The 24463-nt window shown below is 44.6% G+C and overlaps 1 long non-coding RNA gene across 1 annotated transcript in view; it reads right to left on the reverse strand.

Annotated features, from left to right (window-relative positions):
* Positions 1-23692, reverse strand: part of LOC141132857 (uncharacterized) — a 33749-nt gene extending 10057 nt beyond the window's left edge. The window contains exon 1 of the long non-coding RNA XR_012242974.1: positions 23565-23692. This is a non-coding gene — a long non-coding RNA (uncharacterized lncRNA). The remainder of the gene's footprint in view (positions 1-23564) is intronic.
* Positions 23693-24463: the final 771 nt, after the last annotated feature.

The following is a 24463-nucleotide window of genomic DNA, read 5'->3' on the forward strand; positions in this document are numbered from 1 at the left end:
AGGCCTAGTGAGCTCCTCAAGCATAAAAAAACAACAGGGATTTTACACAGGACCTACTTAACCACTTAAGGACCGGAAGGATTTGCCCCCTTAATGACCAGGCCATTTTTTGGGATACGGCACTGCATCGCTTTAACTGACAATTGCGTGGTTGTGCAATGTTGTACACAAACAAATTTGATGTGCTTTTTTTTCCCCACAAATAGAGCTTTCTTTTGGTGTTATTTGATCACCTCTGTGGTTTTTATTTTTAAAAAGGACCAAAAAAGTTGAAAAAAAACAACTTTTTTTTTGCTTTTTGCTATAATAAATATCCAAAAAAAAAAATGTAAAAAAAATGATGAATTTCTTCATCAGTTTAGGCCAATATGTATTCTTCTACATATTTTCGGTATAAAAAAAAAAATTAAAAAAAAAATTCGCAATAAGCATATAATGATTGGTTTGCGCAAAGGTTTTAGCTTCTACAAAATAGGGAATGGATTTATGGCATTATTATTTTTTTACTTGTAATGGCGGTGATCAGCGATTTTTAGTGGGACTGCAACATTATGGCAGACAGATCGGACACTTTTGACAGATTTTTGGGACCATTGACATTTATACAGCGATCAGTGCAAAAAAAAAAAATACACTGACTACTGTATAAATGTCACTGGCAGGGAAGGGGTTTGGGGCAATCAAGGGGTTAAATGTGTTTCTTAGGGAGGTGTTTCTAACTGTGGGGGAGTGGACTGACTGGGACTACAGAGAGATCGCTGTTCCTGATTACTCCCTTGTCAGAACAGGGATCTGTTTGTTTACATTGAAAGATCCCTGTTCTGGCTCTCTGCAGAGCGATCACGGGTTGCTGGCGGACATCGCGCCCGCCGCCCACATGCATCGGCTCCCCGCTGTAGCTGTTAAAGGGACAGCCGTACAGCTATGGCCGTGGGAACAAGCAGACCTGAATGCTAGTCAGCAAGTGGTTAAGCTGGCCATAGATGGATGGAGATGTGACAGATCACGCAAGGACCGGACGAGTTTCAATCCATCTATGGCCATTCCTTCTATAGAAAAGTAAATTTAATGATCAACTTCAAACCAGCAGAAATTTTTCCTTCAATCTATAGCGCTGACATAGATGTCTCAGCATAAAGGATTCTCTCATTCACCTTAGTTGTGTGGAGGGGGGATCTGCTTAGTTACTTTTTGATCAGACACTGACTGGTCAATAAAAAAACTGATCCATCTAAGGCCAGCCACATTTGGCTATGTGAACATTGCCAAATGTATTTATTTTTTTGGGGGGGGGTCAATAAATTGTATTCTTGGACCCAGGCAGCACAATGCCTTGGGCCAGCCCTGTGTCCACCTCCCAATTATTTGGGGTAAAGAGAAAATAAGGTAAATGTAGAGGGGAGGGGGTGCAGGTACTTAGACAGAAAGGTAGAACAGAGAGGGAGGGAGGGGAAAATCTAAGGTGATCCAGATAACACATTTCAGCAGAAGTTTACATTTCAGGCTCACTGTTCAACACGTACACATGTCCACCTCCCAATCATTTGAGGCAGGGGGAAAGGAAGGGAAATGGGGAGGGGGTGCAGGTACTTAGACAGAAAGGTAGAATAGGGAGGGAGGGGAAAGGGAGGAAGGGTGAGATCTAAGGTGACACACTGTAAGATTCCTAGCTTCAACCTAAGCCAACCAGATTTTATTGAATTTCGTGGGGCAGTTGCGCCCCATATAGATCAACTTATATAGGGGTAGGGAGGTATTATTCAAAGCCTTATAGGAAGACACTGTAGGAGGGTCTGGCATCTTCCATTTAGACAGAATAGTTTTCCTTGCATAATAGGCAGCAAAGAAAATATTTTTTTTTTAGTGTTAGCAGATAAGTTATCAATTACACCCAGCAAAAGAATCAGAGGATCAGTCGTAATAGTGACTCCACTAATCACAATAATGTGAGCAACCACCAATCTCCAAAAGTCTTGTACAAGTGGATAGGACCAAACTATATGGATAAAATTTCCTACCTTCTAGTGTCATTTAGGACAGACATCATCATTAGTAAGATAGAAGGGGAGAACACAGGAAGCGCCACTTAAGTGCAGTATTAAAATCAGGGTTTTAACGACAAGGTACATGAGAACACTCACAAGAGATAAAAAAGATATAGGCTCATCTGTCATCCAGTAGTCCTGGGGGCTCCTTGTGTCCAGAAAGGGCTCCAATGCGTGGCTGTGTAGATGGTGTATCCTCAGACGTGCTGAGGATACACCATGTCATTAAAACCCTGGATTTTAATACTGCACTTAGGTGGCGCTTCCTCTGTTCTCCCCTTCTATCTTTGTGTATACAGAGTTGGCTCTCTGAGGAGAGCAGCCGCCTCTACCACCCCACCATTCTTTTGTCATGAACTGATGATCCATTTATGAACTGCTTATAGACTGAATATAAGTGATTTTTTTATTTGTATTATCACTACTTTTACTACTAATTTTAAACTCAGTTACACTGTTCTTTGCGCTAACAGTTAATGATACCATTATTATCATCATTAGTAAGATAGATGATCGAAAGATAGATGATTGACAGTCTCTGGGGCGTGTAATGTACTCTGTGAAGGAATTTCAATTGGACAAAATGGTCCCTATCCAAAATCAAAAGAGGTATGTACTGTTGGAGGCTCTCACTCCAATCCTCATTGGTGAGATTTGGTACATCTTGCTGCCAAGCCTGGAAAATCCTTCCTGCACTAGGAGCAGCTTTATTTTAATGCTTAACTGGAAATTATTTTCACATCCTATCTTGTCCTCATTTTTGTTACTGTATTAAATGTAGACATTTGTAGATTAGACTCTATCGCCTCCCCTGTCAGGTTCTTTCCATCTGTGTCCCACTGGGAGGATTTCCCTTAAGTTGGAACTAAACTCTCTCTTTCAACATTAAAGTGATTGTAAAGGCAGAAGGTTTTTTATCTTAATACATTCTATGCATTAGGATAAAAAAAACTTCTGTGTACAGCAGCCCCCCACAGCCCCCCTTATACTTACCTGAGCGCATCTCTATCCAGCGATATTATAGGAATGTCTCGGCTGCCCGGGACTCCCCTCCTCATTGGTTGAGACAGCAGCACAACGCCGTTGGTTCCCGCTGCTGTCAATCAAAGTCAGTCAGCCAATGAGAAGAGAAAGGGGGTGGGGCAGGCCACAGCTCTGTGTCTGAATGGACACAGGAAGCTGCGACTCAGTTCGGGTGCCCCCATAGCAAGCTGCCAGGAGAGCCGAAGAGGGACCAGAGAAGAGGGGGATTCGGGGCTGCTCTATGCAAATCCACTGCACTGAGCAGGTAATTATAACATGTTTTTTATTTTCATATATAAAAAAAAAAGTGAAAACCGGGCCTTCTTCCGCTATCTCAGAGCAATGAAGCTTAAATGTTAATAACAACCCACTTACATGTAAATATGAATACAGTTGTGCTCATAAGTTTACATACCCTGGCAGAAATTATGATTTCTTGGCCATTTTTCAGAGAATGCAAACATTTTTCATTCACTCATGGTTAGTGTTTGGCTGAAGCCATTTATTATCAATCAACTGACTCATGTTTACATCATAATCGCAACAGAAACCACCCAAATGGCCCTGATTAAGAGTTTACATACCTTGGTGATTTTGGCCTGATAAAATGCACACAAGCTATTAAAAGTAACCATCCTTACCTGTAATAAGTTTGCTTGTAATTAGTGTGTGTGTATAAAAGGTTAATGAGTTGCTGGATGCCTGACAGACCCTTGCATCTTTCATCCAGTGCAGCACTGACATTTCTGGATTCTGAGTCATGGGGAAAGCAAAAGAATTGTCAAAGGATCTGCGGGAAAAGGTAGTTGAACTGTATAAAACAGGAAAGGGATATAAAAAGATATTCAAGGAATTGAGAATGCCAATCAGCAGTGTTCAAACACTGTTCTAATCAAGAAGTGGAAAATGAGGGGTTCTGTAGAAACCAAACCACGATCAGGTAGACCAACTAAATTTTCAGCAACAACTGCCAGGAAAATTGTTCGGGATGGAAAGAAAAACCCACAAATAACTTCAGGTGAAATACAGGACTCTCTGAAAACATGTAGTGTGGCTGTTTCAAGATGCACAATAAGGAGGCACTTGAAGAAAGATGGGCTTATCGGCCTAAACTGAGGAAAAAAATTGTTTTTTTATTTTATATTTAATTGGGATATTTATTATAGCAAAAAGTAAAAGGTATTGGGGGTAATTTACTAAAGGCAAATCCACTTTGCACTACAAGTGCACTTGAAAGTGCAGTCGCTGTAGATCTGAGGGGAAGATCGGAAATAAGGGGAAGCTCTGCTGATTTCTATAATCAAATCACGTACAAACATAAATGCTGTACATCGGCAGAATGGCACGGCTGGGCAAATGGACTTACAAGTACATTCATTTGAATTCCCCGCTGTGCCATTGCATGCGCGCCGCCGGCCGGGAGCTCCGTGAGTCAGGTCGCGGGTCCCGCGAGAGAGATGCTGATGTAAACAGCATCTCCCCATTCTGCCTAGTGACAAGTGTCACTGATCACAGCTCCCTGTCATCGGGAGCAGTGATCAGCGTAGTGACACACACAGCCCATCCCCCCTACAGTTAGAATCACTCCCCTACTTAACCCCTCCCCGCCCCCTAGTGGTTAACCCCTTCACTGCCAGTGTCATTTACACAGTAATCAGTGCATTTTTAATCGCACTGATAGCTGTATAAATGACAATGGTCCCAAAAACGTGTCAAAAATGTCCGACATGTCCGCCATGACGTCGCAGTCACAATAAAAATCTCTGATCGCCGCCATTACTAGTAAAAAAAATTATTAATAAAAATGCCATAAAACTATCCCCTATTTTGTAAACGCTATAACTTTTGCGCAAACCAATCAATAAACGTTTATTGCGATTTTTTTTTACCAAAAATATGTAGAAGAATACGATCGGCCTAAACTGAGAAAAATAATGTTTTTTTATATATTTTTGGGGGATATTTATTATAGCAAAATGTAAAAAATAATGCGTTTTTTTCAAAATTGTCGCTCTTTTGTTTATACAGCAAAAATAAAAAAATCGCAGAGGTGATCAAATACCACCAAAAGAAAGCTCTATTTGTGGGAAAAAAGGACGTCAATTTTGTTTGAGAGCCACGACGCACGACTGCGCAATTGTCAGTTAAAGCGACGCAGTGCCGAATCGCAAAAAGTGCTCTGTTCAGGAAGGGGGTAAAATCTTCCAGAGCTGAAGCGGTTAATAACCAACATTGGCTAAGTGGTTAGCTCTGCTGCCTAGCAGCACTAGAGTTGTCAGTTCAAATCCCAACCACGGCACTACCTGTCTGGAGTTTGCATGTTCTCCCTGTTCCTGCGTGGGTTTTGTCCCACACTTCAAAGACATGTTGATAGGTTAATTGGCACCTGTCTAAATTGGCCCTAGTATGTGTATGTATATGTAACTGTAATAAATAAGATAGAGTCAGGTTAGACACCCGATGGACACTTCTGGTAGTCAGAAATCTGTTTGCACGTCAGATTAGAAACTATTAAGGAGGAACTAAAGTGTAGGGTAGATAGGCTGACTCTGAGTTCCAGTGCCAAACTACAGTTTCTGCATATGAGAAGCTGCGTTCAAGGCTGGTTGGACAATAGTTGGAGGATCTCCCCATCACAACTGCTCTTGTCTTCGACACAAAAACAGACGCCTCATTGTGATCATCCATAGGGGCCACTGCATCTGGATTTTGCTGCAACATTCATCTGGAGGAATCTCTAATAATAACTATATATACCCGAGTATACAGTATATGCACAATTCCACCGGGACTCCTATCGGCCCTTTGCTGATAATACCTGTTTGTACATTAGATGTATGTACAATTATTATTTTGTTATATAAAGCTTGCATTATTTCAATACTGTTGTGCATCTACAGTGCCTTGAAATTTTCCACTTTTTTTTTTTACAACCTAAAAACATAAATGTGTTTTATTGGGATTTTATGTGATAGACCAACACAAAGTGGAACATAATTGTTGTGACGTGGAAGGAAAATTATAACTGGTTTTCACATTTTTTACAAATAAATATCTGAAATATGTGGCGTGCATTTGTATTCGTGCACAGGATTGCCTTCCTAATACAGGTGTTTATACCTTCTGTTGTAAGAATGCAATGCTATATCTCACACTGTACTTTAGAGGTGGGCTGTTCCTTTCGTGCCACCTCACCTAGACCTTATGGACTCTTTCACACCAGCATATGGGGGGCAGTCAAACTCCACAGTTGAGTGGCACATTTACATTCCCCCAACCTTTACCCTCTTTAGCTGCAGAGGCAGTGGTCAGGAGTGTACACATGCCATGGTGTGATGCTTTACTTCGCGGTCATATTAGGACTTTTATTCCGTCACTTTCAGTGGGCTGATCGCCTTTCGAACGCGATTCAATCAAGTGAATGGGGACACTCTGCAAGCGACCCACGACCCCGTGGTTGTGCTGTGCTACTGCAGTGATCAAAGGGTTCCGGAAGGCGGTGTCAAGTTTGCCTGTCAAACTCTCTCTGAAGAGCGATTAACTAGAAGTAAAACAAGCCCCTAAGGTTGCAATGTTTCCTTGAAGATGATATAAAAATATTTAACATATGTATATGCATTCTGTTTTGTTTTTCAAATATTTCATTTTGATGTGTTTGTTCCTTTTTCCCAAATTCCTGGGTTATGTTCCAGTGTGATACGTGCCTTATTTCCATTTGCTACATTTCTACATTTTTTGCATGAGAGTGACAGTCTCATGCTGGTTAGCACGTACATGGTGGGATGAAGGGGTAGGGGCTTTTCATTTTCAGAACTTAAGAGGCATGCAGGCACATGTGTTTTATCTTCATTTGGTGGCCCTACACAATCCGGGTCATGCATATTAGATATCTAAGAGACACTTTTAAAGAGGAACTGCACCTTAAAAAAAAATATTAAAATCCAGCAGCTACAAATACTGCAGCTGCTGAATTTTAATAAATGGACACTTACCTGTCCCAGGGTCCAGCGATGTCGGCAGCCGAAGCCGATCAATCGCTCGGCTCTCGGCTGCCCCCGCCACCATCCTCGGTCAGGGAATCGGGAAGTGAAGCGCTGCGGCTTCACTGCACGGTTCCCTACTGCGCATGCGCGAGTTGCGCTGCGCCTCTGCACTGGTCCCCGTTGTGTGCTGGGAACTGTGTGTTTCCCAGAACACAATGGGGGGGGGGGGGGGCAGGCATCTGCGGATATTCTGCGGCTGTCTAAGCCCGGAAGTGGCTGCAGATACCTGTATTAGACAGGTATCTGCACCCCCCTCCCCCCTGAAAGGTGTGATTTGTGGCACTGGAGGGGGGGAGGAATCCGATGAGCGGAAGTTCCACTTTAGGGTGGAACTCTGCTTTAAGTGCAAATTAGAGTATTTAGGCTACAAACAAATACAATATGCAGTCTAAACAGCACTGACAGTCCTGGTCCCAGCCTTCCTTGCTCCCATACCGCAGACCCGCACAGGAGGCTCTGGCCACTCTGCTTTGCTCCATTGCACTATGACGTGACACGACATGCTCAGGCACCGCCTCTGCCAGAGCCACTTGATCACACTGTAGCAAGCACTCGGATGGTCACAGCCGGTTCCAAAACCAAGCCGAGCGTCACAGCCATATTTTTTACTGGGAACTTTTTACTTTTACTGACATTTACTGGCAGGAGAAAATTGACAGTTTTTTTACTGGCTACCAGAAAAAATACTGACGGTTGGCAACACTGGCATTGAGTCTGTATCCATTGTCCACAGAAAGGTCTTTACATTTTCACAGTGCACTATGGTGTTTGGACCTAAACAGCTAAACAGCTTTCTGACATTGATACATGTTGCAAAAAAATAGTTCTAAGCTTGAAAGAAATATACTGTATGTTCGTAATAATGGTGGTATCATATCAATTCACCATGGGAACCTTTATGAAATTGTATGATAACATGACAGCTCACAGTGTGAATTTTCATTAAATTTTGATCCCTGTGGATGCTGATAGAGATTGTGGTACTAGTCACAAATGGCACTTTGAATATATCAGTCAACTCTACCTAATGTAGTATCAAACATTCCATTATTTATTTATGAATCAATTCAATTAAGTGAGAGAAACAGATTCCACGGTTCATTTTGTACTTAGGCTAAAACCTCGTACACATGATCAGATTTTCCGACGGGAATTGTGTGTTGACAGCCTGTTGAAGGAAAATCCGACTGTTTGTACGCTCCATCAGACAATTGTTGTCGGATTTTCCACAGACAAATGTTGGATGGCAGGCTTTAAAATTTTCCTTGGACAACTATCTGTTGTCCACGGACATTAGCAGAAGGTGCCCAAAGGGTGGCGCTAAAGAGCTGAAAAACCAGATAGTAAGTAACTACGTTCGTGTTTGCTGGCCGACAATTGTGTGCTGTTTGTATGCAAGACAAGTTCCTGGCCAATGCCCTTCGGACAAAAGCCTGAGGCTTTGTCTGTGGAAAATTCGATCATGTGTACGAGGCTTTACACTGACTTTTGCTTCCCTGAGCTTCTGGTAGGGAAGTGGGTGCACTGAGCATGTCACAGAGTACTAATCATTTGAACAGCACAAGCTCTAGCTGCTGCCAATCAAGCGGATGGAGGAGGGAAGAACAAGGGAGTGGTTTGGCACTGTAGGCTTTCCCATGTCTGATTGTGCAGATGTAGCTGGGAGCGAGCACGTAGAGGTGTCTCCATGGGACCCTGCAAGATGATGGAGCCACCTTAAAGCAGAAAATTGTGGAAAGTTCTTTTAATCAGATGGAATGTAAACCAGATAGTCTGTGCAAAAATAACACAAGCAAACCTTGTGAATTCAAATAGAGTCGGCAACTCCAAACGTCCTTGTTGCTTCTTTATTAGTGCATAAAAAAAGTGAGTAAAAATATACAGGGGCTCATGCGTTCTGGCTTACAAGCCTTGATCACAGCACAATTTTCAAGTTAAAAAACAGGACATATATACTGCTTGCCAAACCACACCTTCCAAATTATTATCTAATTGAAACAGCAATTAAGAGACATCCAAAACAGATGGAGAGGTGTAGCACTTGGCAATACAAACATGGAAAATACTTTCTAGTAGGGATGAGCCGAACACCCCCCTGTTCGGTTCACAGCAGAACATGCGAACAGGCAAAAAATTAGTTCTAACACGCAAACACCGTTAAAGTCTATGGGACACGAACATGAATAATCAAAAGTGCTTATTTTAAAGTTATTGTAATAAAAAGTTTTTGGGGACCTGGGTCCTGCCCCAGGGGACATGTATCAATGCAAAAAAAGTTTTAAAAATGGCAGTTTTTTCGTGAACAGTGATTTTAATAATGCTTAACCACTTCAATACCAGGCACTTATGCACCTTCCCGCCCAGACCAATTTTCAGCTTTCAGCGCTCTCACACTTTGAATGACAATTACTCAGTCATGCTACACTGTATCCAAACAAAATGTTTATCATTTTCTTCTCACAAATAGAGCTTTCTTTTGGTGGTATTTAATCACCACTGGGTTTTTCATTTTTTGCGATATAAGCAAAAAAACCGCGAAAATTTTGAAAAAAACGTACTTTTTTTTAGTTTCTATTGTAAAATTTTGCAAACAAGTCATTTTTCTTCATAAATTTGTGCCAAAATGTATACTGCTACATATCTTTGGTAAAAATAACCCAAATTAATGTATATTATTTGGTCTTTGTGAAAGTTATAGAGTCTACAAACTATGGTGCCAATCACTGAAAATTGATCACAACTGATGTATTATCTCACCTGAAGGCCTATCTCATTTCTTGAGACACTAACAAGCCAGGAAAGTACAAATACCCCCCAAATGACCCCTTTTTGGAAAGTAGACAGTCCAATGTATTTACTAAGAGGCATGGTGAGTTTTTTGAAGCTGTAATTTTTTCCCACAATTCTTGGGAAAATTAAGATTTTTTTTTTTTTTTTTTTTTTTTACACAAACTGGTCATATTAACAGGTTATTTCTCTCACACAGCATATGCATAATTGCAACTACACCCCAAAATACATTCTGCTACTCCTCCTGAGTATGGCGATACCTCATGTGTGAGGATTTTACAAAGCCTGGCCACATACAAAGGACCAACACTGAAGTAGCACTTTCATGCGTTTTACAAGCATAAATTGCACATATCCTTTCTCAACCACCTATTACACTTTTGAAGGTCCTGGAGCACCAGGACAATTGAATTGTCCACAAAATGACCCCATTTTGGAAAGCACACACCCCAACGTATAATCTATGAGGCATAATGAGTCTTTTGAACGGTTCATTTTTTTCCAGAAGTTTTTGGAAAATGTGGAAAAAAATGAAAATGCATTTTTTTTACACAAAGTTGTCCATTTATAAGATATTTCTAACACATAGCATGTACATAGCAAAAATTACACCCCAAAATGCATTCCTCTACTCCTCCTGAGTATGGTGATACCACATGTGTGAGGATTTTACACAGCCTGGCCACATACAAAGGCCCAACATTGAAGTAGCACTTTCATGCGTTTTACAAGCATAAATTGCACATATCCTTTCTCAACCACCTATTACAGTTTTGAAGGCCCTGGAGCACCAAAACAATGGAATTATCCACAAAATGACCCCATTTTGGAAAGCACACACCCCAACGTATAATCTGTGAGGCATAATGAGTCTTTTGAAGGGTTCATTTTTTTCCAGAAGGTTTTGAAAAAAGTGAAAAAAAAATGAAAATGCATTTTTTTTACACAAAGTTGTCCATTTATAAGATATTTCTAACACATAGCATGTACATAGCAAAAATGACACCCCAAAATGCATTCCTCTACTCATCCTGAGTATAGCGATACCACATGTGTGAGACTTTTACACAGCCTGGCCACATACAAAGGGCCAACACTGAAGTAGCACTTTCAGGCGTTCTACAAGCATAAATTGCACATATCCTTTCTCAACCACCTATTACACTTTTGAAGGCGCTGGAGCGCCAGGACAATTGAATTGTCCACAAAATGACCCCATTTTGGAAAGCACACACCCCAACGTATAATCTATGAGGCATAATGAGTCTTTTGAACGGTTCATTTTTTTCCAGAAGTTTTTGGAAAATGTGGAAAAAAAATGAAAATGCATTTTTTTTACACAAAGTTGTCCATTTATAAGATATTTCTAACACATAGCATGTACATAGCAAAAATGACACCCCAAAATGCATTCCTCTACTCCTCCTGAGTATGGCGATACCTCATGTGTGAGGCTTTTACACAGCCTGGCCACATACAAAGGCCCAACATTGAAGTAGCACTTTCATGCGTTTTACAAGCATAAATTGCACATATCCTTTCTCAACCACCTATTACAGTTTTGAAGGCCCTGGAGCACCAGAACAATGGAATTATCCACAAAATGACCCCATTTTGGAAAGCACACACCCCAAGGTATAATCTGTGAGGCATAATGAGTCTTTTGAAGGGTTCATTTTTTTCCACAAGGTTTTGAAAAAAGTGAAAAAAAAATGAAAATGCATTTTTTTTTACACAAAGTTGTCCATTTATAAGATATTTCTAACACATAGCATGTACATAGCAAAAATGACACCCCAAAATGCATTCCTCTACTCCTCCTGAGTATGGCGATACCACATGTGTGAGACTTTTACACAGCCTGGCCACATACAAAGGGCCAACACTGAAGTAGCACTTTCAGGCGTTCTACAAGCATAAATTGCACATATCCTTTCTCAACCACCTATTACACTTTTGAAGGCACTGGAGCACCAGGACAATTGAATTGTCCACAAAATGACCCCATTTTGGAAAGCACACACCCCAACGTATAATCTATGAGGCATAATGAGTCTTTTGAACGGTTCATTTTTTTCCAGAAGTTTTTGGAAAATGTGGAAAAAAATGAAAATGCATTTTTTTTTACACAAAGTTGCCCATTTATAACATATTTATAACGCATAGCATGTACATAGCAAAAATGACACCCCAAAATACATTCTGCTACTCCTCCTGAGTATGGCGATACCACATGTTTGAGACTTTTACACAGCCTGACCACATACAGAGGCCCAAAATCCAAGTAGCACCTCCAGGCATTCTAGCAGCATTAATTACACATATCATTTTTTTCTGACTACCGATCACATTTTTGCAGGCCCTTCATATTTCTAACACATAGCAGGTACATACCAAATAACAAAAGATTACCTGTGGTTTTAGAAGTGCAGTGGTCCACAGAGGAGAGCATCGGTCCAGGCAGCAGGCAGGAATGAGGTCAGCGACAGCAAAAGCAATCATCCAGGCAGCAGGCAGGAATACTGTCCATAGTTCATACAGGCAGAGATACTGTCAGCACAGCCAGACCACAGCCAAAGCACAGCCAGAGCACAGGTCCAGGTAGCAGGCAGAGGTGTCCCAGCAGAAATACTGTCCAAAGTCAGTAGAGGCAGCAGGCAGATATATGGTCAACACAGCCAAAGTATTGGTCCAAACAGCAGGAAGAAACATGGTCCATAATGTCATGGGTCTTTACAGGCAGCAATATGGTCAGCACAGCCAAAGCATTGGTCCGGGCAGCAGAAAGGACCATCAAGCTTAGGGCCAGGGGGACAGGGGTAGAGGCTTCTCCCACCCAAATCGCTTTGAAGCCTCCGGGCAACCAGACCCTGTTCTGGGAGCACAGAAAACGAAAAACTGGTTTTCTCTACTCAGAACGCTATTCTGAAGCCCCTCACATATGTGAGACCCCTGTGTACTAAAGTAGATGGCCAAAAGATCAGTCCAAGTGGCAGGCAAAAACATGGTCGATTAACAGGCCAAGGTCGGTACACGTGGAAGTCAGAAACGTGGTTTAAATCGGCAGGCAGAGGCATCGTCGGTAAACAGGCTGAGGTTGGTACACGTGCAAGTCAGAAATGTGGTTTAAATCGGCAGGCAGAGGCATCGTCGGTAAACAGGCTGAGGTTGGTACACATGCAAGTCAGAAACGTGCAGAAACGGCAAGCAAAGACATCGTCGGTAAACAGGCCAGGGTCAGTTAATTAACATGGTAGCAGGCAAATGGGGAAATGGCAGTCTGGTAATAATACAGGGAACTAATATTGGATGAATGCATGATAATTTCTGAAGCAATCTCCGATGCACAGGCCAGGTTGGGAGGGACATTGGGGACAATAATAGCTGGAATCTCTTCTTATTCCTCCTCTGCTGCATACACGGCATTTTTTTTGGCGTCTTCTTCCAGATTCTGTGGGGGGAATGCTATAGGGAAGGTGTTGCTCGTGAAGTCTACTCACAGCCTCCGAGCGAATGCTTCCTGGGGCGGGACCTTGTGGGTAAATGAGGAGAGTGACGATCGATTCAAAATACTTGAGGTAGGTGACTTGGTTTTGAGTTGCTTTTTGGTAGCAGACAAACGAATTAAAAAGGGCCATGTGAAAAAGGTGAAAGGCAACTTTCTTGTACCAGTAACGGGACTTTCTGTTTGATAAGTAGGGCTGTAGCATCTGATCGTTTAAATCCACCCCCCCCATATACATATTGTAGTCGTGGACACATTCGGGCTTTACAATGGGGCCGCGTCTTCTTTGGATCTCCACCACGGTGTCATTGTGGATGGTAGAGAGCATGTGGACATCTTTCTTGTCCCTCCACTTCATGGCCAACACCTCCTCGTTCCTCATGAATGCCGATTCTCCCTTTCTTAATTTTTTTGCTAGCAGATTTTTTGGGAATCCCTTACGGTTTTTTTTGAAGGTACCACAGGCCAGGGTTTTTTTATTATAAAGGTGACGAAAAAGGGGCAGGCTGGTATAGTAGTTGTCGACATATAAATGGTATCCTTTGTCGAATAGGGGGTATGCCAGCTCCCAGACAATTTTTCCACTGGTTCCAATATATGTGGGGCAATCATGGGGCTGGAGCTGGGAATCTTTGCCTTCGTAGATCCGGAATGTGAAGACATATCCAGTGGCTCGATCGCATAATTTATTTAACTTCACCCCATACCTGGATCTCTTGCTTGGTATATACTGCTTGAAGTGCAGTCGGCCAGTGAAATGTATGAGGGACTCGTCCACACAAATTTTTTGGTCTGGGATGAAAACTTCTCTGAATCGCTGGGAAAAGGAATTGATTAGGGGGCGTATCTTGAACAATTTGTCATGGTTGGGATGATCTCGGGGAGGGCACTGGGAATTGTCACTGAAGTGGAGAAAACGCATAATCATGTCGTATCTTGTCCTGGACATGACAGCGGAATATATGGGCATGTGTTGGATGGGGTGGGTGGACCAATATGCATGGGATTCATTCTTTTTTGTAAGCCCCATATTGAATGTTAGGCCCAAAAACATTTTAAATTCATCCAGTGTGACACATCGCCACTGGAACATGCGGGCGTAGGAAGAATTGGGGTTGGCAGCAATAAATTGGGATGCATATAAATTAGTTTGATCCACCATATCCTGTAGAAAATCTTGGGGGAAAAATAAAGAAAAATAATCAAATTCAGAAAAATTCGTAGTGTCGGGCTGCACACCTGGCTGTGCGGTGAAAGGGGGGATGATAGCAGGTCTTGAGTTGGCAGGCAACCATAAGGGGTTTGCCAGGGCATCGGGAAGGTAGGACTGGGGCGGGGTTCTTCGGGTTGGGCGGGTAATTCCAGTGCTTGTACTGGGCTCCTCTTCCTCTTCCTGGGGTCTGGCGCTGCTGGTGGTAATTCCAGTGCTTGTACTGGGCTCCTCTTCCTCTTCCTGGGGTCTGGCACTGCTGGTGGTGGGCAGATCTCCTGATCTTGGTCCTGATCTCAATCTTTTGGGAGGGACGGTTTCCTCCGCGGACTCGGACTCTGATCCACTATCCTCCACTGGCTCGTATTCCGAACCAGATGATGTGAGCTCCCCGCTGCTCCCATCATCCGACATGGCAAGAATCTCATATGCCTCCTCAGGTGTGTAAACCCTTTGTGACATTATGGCAATTCTTATTGGCGGGCCTGTGTGGTGGTACAGATGGCAGTATGGGTGGTGGTACCGATGGAGGTACGGGTGGTGGTGGTGGTGGCGGTACCGGTGGCGGTACGGGTGGTGGTGGTACCGATGGCGGTACAGGTGGTGATTGTGGTACCGGTGGCGGTACAGGTGGTGGTGGCAGTACCGGTGGCGGTACGGGTGGTGGTGGCGGTACAGGTGGTGGTGGCGGTGCAGGTGGTGGTGGCGGTACAGGTGGTGGTGGTACCAATGGCGGTACGGGTGGTGGTGGCGGTACAGGTGGTGATGGCGGTACAGGTGGCGGTATGGGTGGTGGTGGCACCGATGGCGGTACTGACGGTGGTACGGGTGGTGGTGGTACCGATGGCGGCACTAGTGGCGATACTGGTAGCGGCCTGTGTGGCAGTATAGATGGTGGGCCTGATGGAGGTACTAGTGGCGTTACTGGTGGTGGTACCGATGGCGGTACTGGTAGCCTGTGTGGCGGTACCGATGGCGGTACTGGTAGCCTGTGTGGCGGTACCGATGGCGGTGGGCCTGTGACAGATGGGCTGGTTGACAGATGGGCTGGTTGACAGATGGGTTGATTGACAGATGGGTTGATTGACAGATGGGCTGATTGACAGATGGGCTGATTGGCTGGGCTGTGTGACAGGTCCTCTTTATTGGGGGGGCCGTGTTGTGCACAGTACAGTAATAACAGTAATGTCAGACAGACACTGAATAACTCACTGATCTCTGCTCTCTCCTCTCACGATCGGTGTGTGAGGAGAGAGCAGGGATCAGATAGTAACAGCAACTTTTTTGTTTACATTTGTGACAGGCTGTGATTGGACACAGCCGGTCACCTGGTAAACAGCCAATTTCATTGGCTGTTTACCGATCGGGGAAGCGCTGTGTCCAAGGGACACTCGCCTTCCTCGATCACTACACTGGATGCTTTCGGCGGCGCGCAGGGAGCGCGCCGCCGAGTTTATTGTGACAGGTGATCGGCTGTGACTTTGACACAGCCGATCACGGGGTAAACAGCCAATAGAACTGGCTGTTTACCTAGATCGGGGAAGCGCTGTGTCCGAGGGACACGCGCCGCCGCCGATCGCCGCGCTGCGCGCTCCCGCGGGCACGCGCCGGCATGTTATCCTGCTGGACGTCATATGACGTCCAGTCAGGATAACGCAACCACTTCCCGGACGTCAATATGCTATTGACCGGGCGGGAAGTGGTTAAAGTGAAACAATAAAAGTGAAATATTCCTTTAAATTTTGTACCTGGGGGGTGTCTATAGTATGCCTGTAAAGTGGCACATGTTTCCCGTGTTTACAACAGTCCCTGCATAAATGACATTTCTAAAGGAAAAAAAGTCATTTAAAAGTACTCGCAGCTATAATGAATTGTCGGGTCTAGGCAATACACATAAAAGTCATTGAAAAAAATGGCATGGGATTCCCCCACAGTCCATTACCAGACCCTTTGGGTCTGGTATGAATATTAAGGGGAACCCCGAACCAAATTTTAAAAAATTGCGTGGGGGTCCCCCCAAATTCCATACCAGGCCCTTCAGGTCAGGTATGGATATTAAGGGGAACCCCGCGCCAAAATGTAAAAAAAAAAAAAATGGCGTGAGGGTCCCCCTCAAAATCCATACGATTTTTAGGAGAACCCCGTGCCAAAATTAAAAAAAAAATGGAGTGGGGGGTCCCCCCAAAAATCCATACCAGACCCTTATTTGAGCATGCAACCTGGCAGGCCACAGGAAAAGAGGGGGGGATGAGAGAGCGCCTCCCCTCCTGAACCATACCAGGCCACATGCCCTCAACATGGGGAGGGTGCTTTGGGGTAGCCCCCCAAAGCACAAGGGCCTCATCCCCCCAACCCTTGCCCGGTGGTTGTGGGGGTCTGCGGGCGGGGGGCTTATCGGAATCTGGAAGCCCCCTTTAACATGGGGATCCCCAGATCCCAGCCTCCCTCCCTGTGTGAAATGGTAACAGGGTACAGATGTACCCCTACCATTTCACAAAAAAAGTGTGAAAATGGTAAAAATGACATGACACAACTTGGGGACAAGTCCTTTATTAACCACTTCAGCCCCGGAAGGATTTACCCCCTTCCTGACCAGAGCACTTTTTACAATTTGGCACTGCGTCGCTTTAACTGCTAATTGCACGGTCATGCAATGGTGTACCCAAACGAAATTTGCGTCCTTTTCTTCCCACAAATAGAGCTTTCTTTTGATGGTATTTGATCACCTCTGCCGTTTTTATTTTTTGCGCTATACACCGAAAAAGACCGAAAATTTTGAAAAAAAATGATATTTTCTACTTTTTGTTATAAAAAAAATCCAATAAACTCAATTTTAGTCATACATTTAGGCCAAAATGTATTCGGCCACATGTCTTTGGTAAACAAAATGTCAATAAGTGTAAATTTATTGGTTTGCGCAAAAGTTATAGCGTCTACAAACTAGGGTACATTTTCTGGAATTTACACAGCCTTTCATTTATGACTGCCTATGTTATTTCTTGAGGTGCTAAAATAGCAGGGCAGTACAAAACCCCCACAAATGACCCCATTTTGGAAAGTAGACACCCCAAGGAAATTGCTGAGAGGCATGTTGAGCCCATTGAATATTCATTTTTTTGTCCCAAGTGATTGAATAATGACAAAAAAAAAAAAATTACAAAAAGTTGTCACTAAATTATATATTGCTCACACAGGCCATGGGCATATGTAGAATTGCACCCCAAAATATATTCAGTTGCTTCTCCTGAGTACGGGGATACCACATGTGTGGGACTTTTTGGGAGCCTAGCCGCGTACGGGGCCCCGAAAACCAATCACTGCCTTCAGGATTTCTAAGGGCGTAAATTTTTGATTTTACTCCTCACTACCTATCACAGTTTTGAAGGCCATAAAATGCCCAGATGGCATAAAACCCCCCCAAATGACCCCATTTTGGAAAGTAGACACCCCAAGCTATTTGCTTTGAGGCATGTTGAGTCCATGGAATATTTTATATTTTGACACAAGTTGCGGGAAAGTGACAAATTTTTTTTTTTTTTTGCACAAAGTTGTCACTAAATGATATATTGCTCACACAGGCCATGGGCATATGTGGAATTGCACCCCAAAATACATTTAGCTGCTTCTCCTGAGTATGGGGATACCACATGTGTGGGACTTTTTAGGAGCCTAGCTGCGTACGGGGCCCCGAAAACCAATCACCGCCTTCAGGATTTCTAAGGGTGTAGATTTTTGATTTCACTCTTCACTGCCTATTACAGTTTCAGAGGCCATGGAATGCCCAGGTGGCACAACCCCCCCCCCCCAAAAGACCCCATTTTGGAAAGTAGACACCCCAAGCTATTTGCTGAGAGGCATGGTGAGTATTTTGCAGCTCTCATTTGTTTTTGAAAATGAAGAAAGACAAGAAAAAAACTTTTTTTTTTTCATTTTTCAATTTTCAAAACTTTGTGACAAAAAGTGAGGTCTGCAAAATACTCACTATACCTCTCAGCAAATAGCTTGGGGTGTCTACTTTCCAAAATGGGGTCATTTGGGGGGGGGTTGCCACCTGGGCATTCCATGGCCTCCGAAACTGTGATAGGCAGTGAAGAGTGAAATCAAAAATTTACGCCCTTAGAAAGCCTGAAGGCGGTGCTTGGTTTTCGGGGTCCCGTGCGCGGCTAGGCTCCCAAAAAGTCCCACACATGTGATATCCCCATACTCAGGAGAAGCAACAGAATGTATTTTGGGGTGTAATTTCACATATTCCCATGGCATGTTTGAGCAATATATCATTTAGTGACAACCTTGTGCAAAAAAAAAAAATTTGTCTCTTTCCCGCAACTTGTGTCACAATATAAAATATTCCACGGACTCGACATGCCTCTCAGCAAACAGCTTGGGGTGTCTACTTTCCAAAATGGGGTCATTTGGGGGGGTTTTGAACTGTCCTGGCATTTTATGCACAACATTTAGAAGCTTATGTCACACATCACCCACTCTTCTAACCACTTGAAGACAAAGCCCTTTCTGACACTTTTTGATTACATGAAAAAATTATTTTTTTTTGCAAGAAAATTACTTTGAACCCCCAAACATTATATATTTTTTTAAAGCAAATGCCCTACAGATTAAAATGGTGGGTGTTTCATTTTTTTTTTTTTCACACAGTATTTGCGCAGCGATTTTTCAAATGCATTTTTTGGGGAAAAAACACACTTTTTTAAATTTTAATGCACTAAAACACACTATATTGCCCAAATGTTTGATGAAATAAAAAAGATGATCTTAGGCCGAGTACATGGATACCAAACATGACATGCTTTAAAATTGCGCACAAACGTGCAGTGGTAACCAAATTGATACATTTTAAAAGCCTTTAAAAGCCTTTACAGGTTACCACTTTAAATTTACAGAGGAGGTCTACTGCTAAAATTACTGCCCTCGATCTGACCTTCATGGTGATACCTCACATGCATGGTGCAATTGCTGTTTACGTTTTACGCCAGACCGACGCTTGCGTTCGCCTTAGCGCGAGAGCAGGGGGGACAGGGGTGCTTTTTTTTTTTTTTTTCTTTATTATTTTTTTGCTTTTTTTATCTTATTTTTAAACTGTTCCTTTCATTTTTTTTTTTAAATCATTTTTATTGTTATCTCAGGGAATGTAAATATCCCCTATGATAGCAATAGGTAGTGACAGGTACTCTTTTTTTGAAAAAATTGGGGTCTATTAGACCCTAGATTTCTCCTCTGCCCTCAAAGCATCTGACCACACCAAGATCGGTGTGATAAAATGCTTCCCCAATTTCCCAATGGCGCTGTTTATATCTGGCGAAATCTAAGTCATAAAATGCTCATAGCTTCCGGTTTCTTAGGCCATAGAGATGTGTGGAGCCATTCTGGTCTCTGATCAGCTCTATGGTCAGCTGGCTGAATCACCGGCTGCATTCTTAGGTTCCCTGTTGAGACAGGAGAGCCAGAGAAAAACACGGAAGAAGGTGGGAGGGCATTCCCTCCCACTGCTTGTAAAAGCAGTCTAGAGGCTAATTAGCCGCTAGGATTGCTTTTACATGAAAGCCGACCGCTGGCTGAAAAGAATGATACCAAGATGATACCTAAACCTGCAGGCATCATTCTGGTATAACCACTCAAAGTAGTGAATGGCGTACCTGACAAAAAAAAATGGTTAACAATAAAGCACAGTAAACGGTAAAGTATAAAAAATTGCATACCTGAAAAGCAAACATGATAAAACATAATAACAATAAAACATTGCAAAATAGAATACAGTAAAAAAGAGCAGAACAATAGAGAGAGAATAGAGAGAGAGAGAACAATAAAACGACAACTATTTTTTTTTATTTTATATTTTTGTTTGTGTTTTTTTTTTTTTTTTAACACTTTTTTTTGTAACTGTAACTTTTATAACTGTAACCGGTTCCAGGTTCGGGTCTCTCAAAATGCGATGGCATCTTGGGAGACCCTGTGAAAGTGTGCCTAGTCTGTGCAATGCTGTACCCTGCGCTAATACTCAACTAGTGCATGGTAGCGTTCAAAACATTCACCAATGCAAAGACCAGGATTGTCAGGACAGGAGGGACAATAATAGCGGGTATCACGCCTATATCCGCGCTTGCTGCAGACACGACATCTTTTGGGGGGGGGTTCGTTGGGTAGGGGTACTCGGGAGGACATAAAGAAAATGCCTCTCATGCAGCCGACTGCATTTGGTTGGGGATGTGAATGGGGGAATGGGCGCTGCAGAAGTGGTGGGTTCCCAATTAGGATTGGCGAATGCAGCAGGAAGGACATTATGGGCACGACGGGCCTGTGTTTGTCTTTTTGGTGGCAGCGGGACACTACTTGTGCTTGCCACCTCGCCAGCTTGAACTGCACTTATGGGACTCGCCACGTCACCAAGTGTTACTGCAGTGCTGGTTTGACTACGACCGGGGTGTACTAGGCCGCTGGCGCTTGCCAGTTGACCAAAACGCTACCAAAAAAACTGTTAGCGATCGCAGGGATCAGGCCTGACTCTGCGAACGCTGCAGTTATGTGTTTAGTGTTTTGTAAGTGACAGTGATCGATCGATACTGCACTTGGGTCGGCTGGGCTGGGCCGGGCGGAGGGGCAAAACGCAGGTGCTAGCAGGTATCTGGGCTGATCCCGCTAACACTGCGTTTTTGGGAACCCTAAACTGCTGGGGACGCTAGTATAGATCTGATCAGATCAGATATTGATCCGTTCAGATACTATACCACTATCGGGGGGGGATCGGGGGTGTAAGGTATGCCTGGCATGTTCTACTGTAAGTGTATGTGTTGTGCAACTCACTCAGATGTCTTCTCTCCTCTGCGCCGGAACGGAAACTGCCGAGCCGAGCCGAGGAGAGATGACATCACAAGTACACACAGGCAGGGGAGGACTCTCATTGGCTGGGAGCGATTGCGAGGGGGGGGCCACGAATGGATGGCCTCCCCCTCATCACTGAACGCTCCCAGACCAAAACCGACCGCCTCGGGCACCGGGGGGGTCCGATCGGACCCCCCACCCGTGGGAGACAGATCACGTATGGGTACGTGATTCTGCCTGCCCGTGCCATTCTGCTGACGTATATCAGCGTGAGGCGGTTGGCAAGTGGTTAAAAATTAAAAAAAATAAAACTGTCCCACGTAGTCTTCTTTTTCTCTTGCTTCGCCGGCGGACTGAAAAAGAAAAAAAAAACCCTGCACGTAATGACCATTGGATGGGAGGCACCCGTCGTAATGACCATCCTCTCAGGTGACAGTTCTTTTATAACTGAGGGTGGGGCCACATGGTGACGTCACTGGGTGACCCCACCCCTCTGATGCACAGGGACATCCCTATGGCATCCCCGCTATAGGGATGTCCCCGTGCGTCAGAGGGGGGCGGTCCGGGTGGCCCCACCCCCTCTGACGCTACAGGGTAGCCATAGGGATGTCCCTGTGTGTCAGAGGGGGGTGGGGTCACCCGGTGATGTCACCGAGTGGCCCCACCCTCAGTTATAAAAGAACTGTCACCTGCGAGGATGCGTCATACGGAGGCAGGTCGGTGCGCCTTTTTTTTTTCTTTTTCGGTCCATCGGCAGGGCAAGAGAAGAAGAAGACTTTGTGGGACATTTTTATTTTTTAATTTTTTAATAAAGCACTTGTCCCTAAGCCGTGTCATGTCATTTTTACCATTTTGACTTTTTTTGTGAAATGGTAGGGGTACATTTGTACCCTGTTACCATTTCACACAGGGGGGGAGGCCGGGATCTGGGGGTCCCCTTGCTAAAGGGGGCTTCCAGATTCCAATAAGCCCCCCGCCCGCAGACCCCCACAACCACCGGGCAAAGGTTGTGGGGGTGAGGCCCTCCCCATCAACATGGGGACAAGGTGCTTTGGGAGCTTATAATCTAAGGTCCCTAATTCACATTCATACAAACACATATTAGGGCCAATTTATATAGGAGCTAATTAACCTACCAGCATGTCTTTGGAGTGTGGGAGGAAACCCATGCAGGCACAGAGAGAACATACAAACTGCAGGTAGGTAGTGCCATGATTGGCATTTGAACCAGTGGCCCTAGTGCTGCTAGGCAGATGTGCTAACCACTTACCCAGTGTGCTGCAATAAAACTTTAAAGATAGATGTTGGATAAGTTTAAAGATTTAGCTGTTTAGGACACATTGTTAATGAAGGCCCCTTGACCTGCCCCGCTCTAAGGAAAGGGAGCCTTGACTGCTGGATGCTTGGGAACCAAGCGGGGCGTCAACCTAATCAGGGAGTCGGAGTGGCTCAGTTGGAATTGGCTACAATGGCAGGTGACTGGGTGGAGTCGGAACTCTAGAAAAGGCTATGCAGAGACACGTCTTACTACTTTCAAGAGAATTTAACGTCACAAGAGTTGGCCTCCCCTGCGTTCCTGCCGGACTCACCATGGACACTGATGCCTTGATCGCCTTGACCGCCCGCCCTCCAGACTGAGCCCCAGCCCTCATAGGGCCGCAACTCGTGCCCCTAGGATGGATAGCGGAGCCACTGGCACTGATGGTGCTGGCTCCTCTTCTCTACTCCAGTCCCGCGCGGCACATGGATCTATGAATACTTCCAGCCGTGGCTTTCCTAGCCCCCCCCCTGCAGCTCAGCAATGTCTCCCCCGCTCTAGGAGCCCCGCCGCACTCTGCGGGTCATCGTCGGGAGGCCGCTCGGGCTAGCACTGCGCCCCCTCCAAATACTGTCCCCTGCGCTTAGCTTTCGGCGCCCTGCGGGGCGGGAGCTGCTGCTAATGCTTCTCTCCCCTCTCCCAGTGCCGGCGCCATTATTGATTGTGGGGCTCGCCTCTCCACACAGCGGGAGGTGTCTGGCTCCCTGGCAGGCCTCCGCCCACTCCCTGGCTCGCCCCTCCAGCGTCTCTGCCTTCCCCCCTCGCATAGTGCCGTGGGGCATGCGGGCTTCAGTACCTGTGTGAGTGACAGCGCAGCTCATCTGCGGGAGGCTCCCGGGCCCGCCTTGGCTCACTTCCTGGCTCTTCATCTGCTCCTGCTGCTTCCCACACCTCCCTAAGTGACCATGCCGCTGTTCCTCTGCCTGGGCTCACTGATCACTTGAGGCAGGAGGCTCCAGCGCTGCTAGGTGAGTTTTCCTGTGCTGCACTGCCACCTGCTGGCCACTACACTCAATTACAGCCTGTGTTTCTTCCCTTAGAAGCACATGCACATGCACATTGGTAATTTATTAGGATTGCACTATTGGTATATCTAGTTTATTTGGCAGCCTAGTGAGGTTTGCAACACTAGCACTTGCACATTGGTAATTTATTAGGATTGCACTATTAGTATATGCACATTCAATAGTCACTATAGAGGCACTTAGCACCTAACATGTGAACAGGGTCTGTCACCTTTCATTATATAGGTAGCGCCATTTACCCTCATACTTGGACTATTATCACTCTAGTCCCCTATTGGGTACCTAGCAGGGTAGGCTGCACACCTAATTTCCCTTTTGGTCTAAGCGTGGATATAACGGAAAATTGTATACTCACCTTTCCGTAATTTTCCTTTCCTGGTGCATCTTAATGCCAGCATACATATGGGTTGTGACTCCGCCCCCACAACCTGATAGGACTGGTTAACTGTAAATCAAAGACAGACCCGGCTCACAGCATTCTCTGTAATGCCGCGTACACACGGTCGGACTTTTCGTCTACAAAAGTCCAACGGACGCCGACGGACTAAAGCTGGCTGGTAATCCGTTCGTGTGTGGGCTTCTCCGGACTTTCAGCAGACTTTTTCAGCCTCAAATCCGACGGACTTTAGATTTGAAACATGCTTCAAATCTTTACGTCGTAACTACGACG

This window comes from Aquarana catesbeiana, linkage group LG03, assembly GCF_042186555.1.
Source record: "Aquarana catesbeiana isolate 2022-GZ linkage group LG03, ASM4218655v1, whole genome shotgun sequence".
NCBI classification, from domain to species: domain Eukaryota; kingdom Metazoa; phylum Chordata; class Amphibia; order Anura; family Ranidae; genus Aquarana; species Aquarana catesbeiana.